Source organism: Mustela erminea, chromosome 3, assembly GCF_009829155.1.
Source record: "Mustela erminea isolate mMusErm1 chromosome 3, mMusErm1.Pri, whole genome shotgun sequence".
In the NCBI taxonomy this organism is placed as follows: domain Eukaryota; kingdom Metazoa; phylum Chordata; class Mammalia; order Carnivora; family Mustelidae; genus Mustela; species Mustela erminea.
In genome coordinates, this window is record NC_045616.1 from 25347190 (window position 1) to 25355035 (window position 7846).

The window sequence follows — 7846 nt, forward strand, 5'->3', positions numbered from 1 at the left end:
CTGCTCAGCGGGGAGCCTGCTTCTCCCACTCTTTCTGCACCTCCCCCAACATATGCGGGCACTCTCTCTCTAATAAATAAAATCTAAGAAAAAAATGATTTTATCCTAAAAATGCAGCATAACAAGGAATCCCAATCCAACCTAGAAAACTCCCAACACCACCTGCCAATATAAATCTCTCGTTTCATTGCTCTTGACCCTGTAGTCTTCATTGTCCCCCATAAAATGAGCACTTATCACCTCGTATTCAGTTTTCATATACTTCTTACACATGTCTTATCCTCTCGTTCAGCAGACACACAGTCCCAGCTTTGCAGGTTTTTGTGTCCCCTAACAGTGCATGATAACATGTTCTAGAGTTTTACGTACTATTGGGAGTTCAATAAATTCTCCCGGTACACTGATTTATACTAATAGTTTCATTATTGTGTGTCCCATAGTCTCTCATTGTTTCTCACTGAAAGCCATTTACAATGCACAGTCTTTGTTGTTGCTGTCGTTGCCACTTGTGTCTTTACTTTTTCTTGTCCACTAACTCCTTTTCTTTGGTCCATGAATACAGCTACGTAAGGAGCCAGTATTTCCAAGGAAAGATGGAAGTAAACATAAGAGAATTTACTGTAAGGTTGAATAACAACTGTTTGCAGAGTACCTCCTGTACTTGAGGCATGGTACTAGACCTGTACCAACATCATTTGTCTCACTGGAGCTCTGTTTTTGTGGCCTAGCTGAAAAAAAAACTGCCTACGGAATTTGTTCTGAGACCGTGGTGTTATAACTCTACATGTTGGAATGAAATTTCTGTTTACTCCCTAGTGCTTTTAACATGCACTTTCATTTCAATGTGGTTATTTTTTTTTTCCAGCAGATTGTGTCCTCTGTGAAAACCAGAGCGATATTCAACTAAATTATAATTCCCAAAGTGGCTAATATAGTGCAGTTCCCTATACACATGCTCAATTACCATTAAATAGAATAGTTTAGACAGTGCCTTGGCAGTATTTTAAGATTGTGATTCTCAATTCCTTTTTGTTTTTCTTTTTCTTCTTAAAGATTTTTTATTTTATTTTATTTTATAAGATAATTTTAAAATTTGAGGGACAGAGAGAAAGCCTTTATGTGTGAGTTGGGGCAGGGGCTTTGGGAGAGAGAGAGAATCCTCAAGCAGACTTCCTCAGACTGCAGAGCCCAACAGGAGGCTCGATCCCAGGACCCTGAGATCATAACCTAAGCCAAAATCAGGAAGCAGCTGCTTAACCAAATGAGCCACCCAGGTCCCCTTAATGGTTTTATTTTTAAGCAGCCTTTACACACAATGTGGGGCTCAAACTCACAACCCCAAGATCAAGAGTTGTATGGTCGACTGACTGAGCCGACCAGGAGCCACCACCCCCCACTCTGCCTTTTTTTCCCCCCTAATCTCTACTTTTAATTTACAAGTGTGTCTCTGAATGGAAGTCAAATTGGGAAAATCATTTCTTCCATTTTACATCTAATTTATTTTTTATTCTATGCAAGTGCCTCCTCTTTAGATGAATTTCACGTCTTTGTTAATTTTTATGTATTTGAAATGAAATTCAGCATTAACCTTTTCTTCAACCTTTATTTAGTTTTTGGCTTTTTTTTTTGGTGACTTTTACACTTTGTACTATGTGATATTTCTTGTTCTCTTCACTAAGTCGACAGTTTCTAAAATAAAGAACAAAAATACGTTTAGCATAAGCTATGTATTATAAAAAAGTATTTAAAAAAAAAAAGTACTGCCCAAGTGTATGAAAAAATTTCCCTGGTAGAACAGTTCTGCTCCATTGTTTTCAGAAAAGAAGAGTGGGCTTTGCCTTTTTGTGTTTTGATTTTTGTGATATTGGAACAAGTTCCTCAAATAACCTGAGAATTGTGTTTCTTTGAAGACAGAACAGTATCATTTCTTTAGAAGAGTGAGTGAGGAACACAAAATTGCTATTAGCATGTGACAGAAGCACCTACAGACTTCAGTAAAACACATTGCTGCTCCCACTTCCAGAATTTCAGATTCAACAGGTCAGGGATGGAGCCTGAGAATTTGCATCTCTAACAAACACTCAGGAGATGCTGATGCTGCCCTTCAGAGAACACATTTTAAAACCAAGACCAAGTGCTGTATGCTTTCTCTGAAAGTCACTTTAAAAAAAAAAAAAAAAAAAGATTCTATTTATTATAGAGAGGGCGAGAGAGAGAGAGAGCATGAGCTGGGAGATGGGGGATATCGGCAGAGGGAGAGAGACAAGCAGACTCCCTTCAGGGAGCCGGACGCAGAGCTCCATCTCAGGACCCCAGGAACATGACCTGAGCCAAAGGTGACCTGAGTCAAAGGCAGAAGCTTAACTGACTGAGCCACCCAGGTGTCTCCACAGAAAATCACTTTTAAGACTCATGGCATTAAAAACTGTTAGACCCCAAATAACTTCAAAAAGAAAAATACTGGCGACCTAAAATCTAGTATTACATGAATGTAATCTCTAACAGTTTGAGATGAATTATTATTATTTTTTACCTGTAGAACTTTGTATGTATATGCAGACCAAAAAAAAAAAAAGAAAAGAAAACTCATCTGAACAGCAGTACCTACTTAGATTTCCATTTCTTTTTTAAAGATTTTCTTTATTTATTCGATAGACAGAGATCACAAGTAGGCAGAGAAGCAGGCAGAGAGAGAGGAAGGGAAGTAGGCTTCCTGCTGAGCAGAGAGCCTGATGCAGGGCTTGATCCCAGGATCCTGGGATCATGACCTGGGCCAAAGGCAGAGGCTTAACCCACTGAGCCACCCAGGTGCCCCTCGTTTTGCATTTTTTGATACTGCCTTGAGTATTTTACATTTAAAACTACTTTGAATGTGTTCATTAATTTATTTCAAGAATATTCACTCGACGCATGTTATATGTCAGTATCATAGGAGAGATGCACTAGTGTTCTGCACAGATAGAGTTCACATGCATATTTCCACACTAACGCACCTGCTATAGCTTTATTGATTCCCACAGCCATCTGCAAGCAGGGCAGGCTCAACATGTGGGTTCTGATTAAGATGCCCTTATTCCCTTGTCATTAAATTTCATCCCTAATATAAAATACTGAATTTGAATATTCAAGGAAACAAAACTTTTCACAAACTTTGTCCAATTCTGAAAACCGATAAACAGATGGAGTATGAAATTAAAGCCAGGAAGTTGGCTGACTTCTTTTCTAGAGGTGGCTGTGTTTTGTCTCTTCTCAGAGCAGTTCATGTGGAGTCGCTAATTATTCCTAGCCATTTACTGTCTACATTTAGATACATAGCACTTATGTAACATTTCCTGTGTGCTTAGCACTTTGCTAACATTTAAACTGTTGTAGGCACTTGGTATATATTAATTCTCTGTAATAATCTATGAGATAGGTACTTTGAAACACCTATTTTGTGCATAGGTATGTAAGGGATTGCCCCAGAGATGTTAAAAAAAAAAAAAAAATACCGTCCCAACTACACAGCAGATAAATGAGGTACCTGGGATCAGATTTCAGCAGTATGGCTCCAAAACCTATACTCTTCACCACTCAGCACTGACCTATGTGATGTCGAATATTACGTGTTAACATTAGTTTGCTTTTTAATAAGTAAATACCTTCCTCTTCCAATTAAGTGTATGGTCTTTGGGGGCAATTTTTAGATACAACACCTTTTGTGTTTTCTAAGATGTCAAGCACAATACTTTACATGTAATTGGTATTTTTAAAAAATATTTATTTATTTGATCGCGAGAGATCACAAGTAGGCAGAGAGGCAGGCGGCGGGGCGGGCGCAGAGAGCCTGATGTGGGGCTCAATGCGGGGTTTGATCCCAGGACCTGAGATCATGACCTGAGCCGAAGGCAGAGGCTTTAACCCACTGAGCCACCCAGGCGCCCCCCGAAATCTAACAAGTTTATACAGAGGTCTCAAATTGGTTAAGTCATGAATACAGTGCAGATGTTCTAATAACATACTGCTCTCCCAAGTCTGTGTCCTTGGAAATGGCTCCCACTGTGGGAAGGGTGGGCAAAATATACATGTCAAGGACAGGAGAGCAGTGAGGACTCTCTGATTCCCTGGGCTAGCAAGCAGGTCAGCCAGAGGTCATGTCCTCCCCATGATCATCCCTCCCCCTATCGAACTCTGGGTTCTATGGGGTATAAATGCAATTTCAACTCTGGTTTGAAGCTTCTTTTTACCCATGTAATAATCTATTTTCTTTAGTTTTTAAGACAGTCCTTCCTGAGGTAGCATGGACATAGTTTAAAAGTAAGTTTCAGCTTTTTCTGAGAAAATGTCTTCTCTTTAGCAAACAAACATAACGCCTAATCGTCAGTAATCCTAGATTTCCAGACTTCTCAATAGGAGGTACAGGAGACTTTTCATGTCGTTCTTTCGAGATGACATCCAGATGTCTACGTGGAAGTAGATTAGTCTTGTCTATGGGTTTGCCTTTGCTGTGTAACAAGCCAGTGATGAACAGAGTGGCTTAAAAAACCATCTTTTTGTTTAGTTTGTCAGTTTGTGCCAGGCTGTTTTTTTTTTTTTTTTTTAATTTTTTTTTTTTGAAATATTTTATTTATTTATTTGACAGAGAACACAAGTAGGCAGAGAGGCAGGCAGAGAGAGAGGAGGAAGCAGGTTCCCTGCTGAGCAGAGAGCCCGATGCGGGACTCGATCCCAGGACCCTGATCAGGCTGTTTTTTAAGGTCGGACTTGGCTGAACAGGGCTGGGCTTTCTAATTCCTCAGCTGTCGCAGGGCAGCTCACGTGGGGCCAGGCTGATTCTCCGTAACTTAGTTCGTGTTTGATTGCTGTCTCACTCTCAGATGGGGTATAAATGCAATTAAGCCACATGTCGCTCATCAACCAGTAGGCTAATCTCGGCTTATTCACATGGCAGCAGTGGCAGAAGGCCCAGAAACAGCAAGTAGGTAAGCGCCTGTAACAGTTTTGTTAATGTCTCGTTTACAAGGCAAATTACGCGACCAACCTAGATTCAAGGGGTGGGAAAGTGGAAAGCCTTTGAAGGAAACAGGGATAATTGCGTTTTAATAAACTACTGTAGTTTGTCCTTTGATCCCAATTAATTCACTCTCCTCTCACCTTCAGAATCCCTGTACCTCCTCCCCAGAAGTGTCATTTAATTCCAGTTTTAGGCTGGAGGTCCAGGATCTCATGATTTAAATAAGATCTGAATGTTACTCCTTAGATGTGTTCTCTTGCAGTCGTGAACCAAAGAAAACAGTGAATAAAAACACACATTATCTGTGCCTCACCTACAAAGGGAGAAAAGGATAGAATAATTATAAGTGAGTTTTCCATTCAAAAAAGGGAAGAACAGGAGGCAGGTAGCAGGTGCTGACTTCTGCAATTCTGGAATCCCTCGGGGCAGACGCTTAGTTCTTCTGCCTCTGGCGCCGGGGAATGTGTCCTGGTTAGGACCCAGTTCCCTATAGAAGTGGATTCCCAGTACAAAATTCTTAACTTTTCCTTGGCAGTAGTTTCTTGGTCACTGTTTTCTATGGATCTTGACTCCCACCTTTGGGCTTATGGCTCTGTCCTCTGAAATGTTTTTTTCCCTACAAATATGGCCTCCAATTACAACTGAGTAGCATTCTAAGCTTGCTTCCTCCCGTAGTTGAGATACAGAAGATTTTTTTTTTATTTTATTTTAACAATCTTCGTTCCTTTTCCTCTAATCTACTGGTACTTTTACTGATATGTCTTCCATAACACCTGTGGGATTTCCATATACCACATTAGTCTACTCTATTCAACAAAATACAGAATGTCAGTTGTTTTGAGACTGCCTCTCTCTTGACTTAATAGATGCCTTTTGGGGGGATTAAGCTTTTATGTGACCACACCCTTATTCTTCTCAGAAGATTTTTTTTTTAAATCTGTTTTTTTTTTTTAAGATTTTATTTATTTATTTGAGAGAGAGAGAGATAGTCCATGAGAGGAGAGAGGTCAGTGGGAGAAGCAGACTCCCTGCTGAGCAGGGAGCCTGATGTGGGGCTCGATCCCAGGATTCCAGGTTCATGACCTGAGCCGAAGGCAGTAGCTTAACCAACTGGGCCTCCCAGGCACCCCATCAGAAGCCTTTTCGTACCTCCTTGAATCTTTCAGGATTTTAAAGATTTATTTATTTATTTATTTGACAGATCACAAGTAGGCAGAGAGGCAGGCAGAGAGGGAGAAGCAGGCTCGCCGCTGAGCAGAGAGCCCCATGCGGGGCTCCATGCGGGGCTTAATCTCAGGACCCCGAGATCATGACCTGAGCCGAAGGCAAAGGCTTTGACCCACTGAGCCATCCAGGTGCCCCTCTTGCAGGATTTTAACACAGGGTTTTACAGACAGATCCTTGATTTGATCTTTGTTCTTATCTTTTTCTTCACTTTATTTGTTACTAATCTGCTTGGAGGTTTCTCAAAAAGTTTAAAATAGGACCACCATATGATCCAGCAATTGCACTACTAGGTTCATGTACCCAAAGGATATAAAGACGCTGATTTGAAAGGGTCCATGCACCTTGATGTTTATAGTAACCAAACTATGGAAACAGCCCAAGTGTCCATCAACTGATGAATGGATAAAGAAGATGCCATATATAATGGATTATTACTTGGCCATGAAAAAGAATATAGTCTTGCCATGTGCTATGATGTGGATGGAGCTAGAGTGTATTATGCTAAGTGAAGTAAGTCAGATAAAGACAAATACCATATGACTTCACTCATATGGAATTTAAGAAACAAAAGAAATGAACATGGTTGGGGGATTAAAGAAAAAAAGAGGCAAACCAAAAGACAGAATTTAAATATATATATATATATATATATATATATATATTTATTTAACACAGAGAGTGGGAGATAGAGAGATCACAAGTAGGCAGAGAGGCAGGCAGAGAGAGAGAGGGGGAAGCAGGCTCCCCACTGAGCAGAGAGCCAGACGTGGGGCTCTATCCCAGGACCCTGAGACTATGACCTGAGCCAAAGGCAGAGGCTTAACCCACTGAGCCACCCAGGCACCCCCAGAAGACAGAATTTTAACTGTATTGTGCAAAGTGAGGGTTGCTGGAGGGGAGGTGGGCAGGGGTTGCGGGTGGATGGCTTAAATGGGTGATAGCCATTAAGGAGAGCATTTGTACTGAAAAGCAATGGTTGTTTTATGTAAGTGATGAATCACTAAATTATACTTCTGAAACAAACGAAAGAGAAAAAGAAAGAAGAAAAAGAAAGAAGAAAAAGAAAATAATTTGCTAGTTGGAGATACTGGAAATGAGAAGCAATTTGGTTTTCCAACCCAACTTGTCCTACCCCTTTATTTTCCTTTTAAATTCCGTCTGGGGGCACCTGGGTGGCTCAGTGAGTTAAGCCTCTCTGCCTTTAGCTCAGGTCATGATCTCAGGGTCCTGGGATCAAGTCCCACATCGGGCTGTCTGCTTGGCGGGGAGCCTGCTTCCCACCTCTCTCTCTGCCTATCTCTCTACCTACTTGTGCTCTCTCTCTCTCTCTCTCTGTGTCAAATAAATAAAAATCTTTAAAAAAAATTATGTCTGAAAAAAAAATCTGTCTGATAACAGTTTATTTTTATTTTTTTATTTTTTATTTTTTTTTTTTAAAGATTTTATTTATTTATTTGACAGAGAGAGATCACAAGTAGGCAGAGAGGCAGGCAGAGAGAGAGAGGAGGAAGCAGGCTCCCTGCTGAGCAGAGAGCCCGATGCGGGACTCGATCCCAGGACCCTGAGATCATGACCTGATAACAGTTTATTTTTAGCATCACTCTTTCTTCCCTCACCTTACCCTGG

At 40.7% G+C, this 7846-nt stretch overlaps 2 protein-coding genes across 6 annotated transcripts in view; one reads left to right on the forward strand and one right to left on the reverse strand.

The window, feature by feature from the left end:
* LOC116587173 (protein FAM170A-like) overlaps positions 1–7846 on the reverse strand; it is a 932324-nt gene that overhangs the window by 333047 nt on the left and 591431 nt on the right. The window lies entirely within an intron of this gene.
* Positions 1–7846, forward strand: part of LOC116585999 (protein FAM170A-like) — a 65588-nt gene that overhangs the window by 24049 nt on the left and 33693 nt on the right. The window lies entirely within an intron of this gene.